Below are 2,477 nucleotides of genomic sequence, written 5' to 3' on the forward strand. Positions count from 1 at the left end.
TGCACCCATAGAATTTACATTACAATACTATACAAGTGAGCCCAAATCTCCAATTGCCGGATATAAAATTATTTATATGGCTTGTCGACGATACATGCGGAAGCAATCAGGACTTTACTTTCTTAACTGCACCTAAATACGTCTGCCTGGAAAACGCTACATCAGAGAAACTAACCGTTAAAGGACACCTTCTCGACTCTTCCATGTGCCCATGTCCATGTAAAAGACCAATGCAATTTTCTTTAAGCTACTACATCCCACCTACTTACGTATGTCTTCACGCAGTGCGACTGGAAGAAACCTCGTCTTTTATATGTGGAAAGTGTTATAAGAAGTGTGTTGAGTTAATTTTAAGAAGTTTCGACCTAACCTTGTCATTTTCTGAAAATCGTATTAAAGAGCCTATCTAATATGTAGAATGTATTGTGAGATGCCACACATAACTCACATGGATTTAGCGGATGCAATCTAAATTGAAATGAAAAAAGAAAATGTTATTTGAAGCCAAAGGAAAGAACGCAGAAAAATCTCCAAAATCTAATCCAAGTCCACTTAAACGCTATGCCTCAAGCTGCTGTCGATCTGGGCGTTAGTGAAATTGCAAAATCGATGTCTTTGCTGGTCGCCACAAATGCACTGGCGGGGTGTGTGATATTTAGAGCAGATAAATGTGAAAAAATATGGACATATGGAGAATGGAACAAATGACAATGAAAACGTAGGTACAAACTTAGGACGGATGTGTCGAGCGTAAAGGAGACACAATCAAATCCACAGCACTTAAAGTATTTGTCAACGATAGCTTTTGGAAACGCAGCGCGGCTGATGTGTAGTCGGTCAACTAGCTGAACATTGCATACTGACCAATCCAGCTACTAAGAGCGTGAGACGATTGACATGTTCGCTATGCGCTTTTTTGCTTACCTCTTTGCCTTTTTTGCGTATTTGGCCCGCATTTTGCAGATTAACAGCCGTCAGTCAGTCTCAGCAGCAAACGCTGTGTTTATTCGATATGTTGGTTTGTTTTTGAATTTTTGCATTTTTTCTTGTTACTCTGCTCGCATTGATTTGCCGCATTTGATATCTAGTCGTGTATATCCTGCTGATGTTTGATACGGCTGTATATATACATATGTACGTTAGCAGGGTTGTATGCGTTGCACGGCGTGGCTTTGTTAGTCGGTGTTGTCTCAAGCGCGTGGCTTAGTTTGCCCTTTTATCTCTTGATTTTTTAGTGTTTTTGGTTTTGTATTTCATTCGACAGTCTGCAGTTCACTGCGTTGTAAATGGGCTGTATACAGTTGGTCTTATGCAATTGCAAGACAACAATGCGGGTTTAGGGGACTAAGCAAGCTTTACAGTGACATGTGAGTGGACAAGTGAGGGAGGTAGCCGCAGCTGTCTTACTCAAAATGCTGAAGCATCAAGGAATTGAAATTTAAGTCATACAAATCTGTAAAGGATAGTCAGATCTGTGGTTTTTGTTTGTCACTCAGTAAAGTGTTTTTGTTGGTTCTATTGAACTCTGAAAGATGAGTTTCCAATGAACAATTTTGGACGAAATCCAAAATAAAGAAAAAAGTTCTTGAAACGCTTTAACGATATTCCATCTATGTCACTTAACGATTGCCACGCCAAACACGTACTGTGGGTTGGTGGAAATTTACCCAGTTGCACACAATCTAGAAAAATATGTTCGAATGTGCTCGCGACGACAATAGCCTGAAGTCCTTTCTGGTTATGAAACTTACCGCGCCTTGAACGCCACCTGAGGGAAGATATTGATCCGCCCTCATTGATTTACCCCGCGCGTCTAGACCAAGTATGACGTCATCAATGGCGCCGGGCATGTCGTTCAGCACTGCATGGTAGTATGAATGCTCGAGGGGTACTTCAGCTCTCAGGGCATCGACGATCTTGCTGGTCGTATCATAGGCCATTAATACTTCAACGACCACTGCCACCTTCTCCCCGCTCCCAGAGTTGATTATGCCATCCGCCTGCTCGAATGACACAAAATTTTACGAAGCGCCGGTGTCGATGAGGGCCTCCACTGGTTCTCCACCAAGCTCGAATGGAGCCAGAGCCGGCCTTAATCCTGTGGGTTCACCGCGCCTTGTGCTTGGTGAAGCCCCTTGTAGTTTCCTTGGTATCGCCGGCAGCGCTCTCCCAGTAGATTGACTTTCGTCCATTACGGTACCTTCTGACGTAGTGCCCTTCTTGGTCACACCTTCGGCATACATTGCTAGGGTTAAATATCTGAGTTGCAGTTATGGGATGATGCCGTATTTATGTTCGTCGTAGGGTTGTGCGGTGGGACTGGGAGGTGTTGCAACGAACGCGTCGATGGTCGTTGATGAGGGGGTCGGTACGACCATGTGGGCGTCATTGCAGGGTTGTCACCTACAACGTGTCTCGCAACCTCACATTGTGGCATTTCCAGCGTTCGACGATGGCTTTCATGAATGCCCTCAAAT

This window comes from Rhagoletis pomonella, unplaced genomic scaffold, assembly GCF_013731165.1.
Source record: "Rhagoletis pomonella isolate Grant_MI unplaced genomic scaffold, Rhpom_1.0 Rhpom_scaffold_00008, whole genome shotgun sequence".
Lineage (NCBI taxonomy): Eukaryota > Metazoa > Arthropoda > Insecta > Diptera > Tephritidae > Rhagoletis > Rhagoletis pomonella.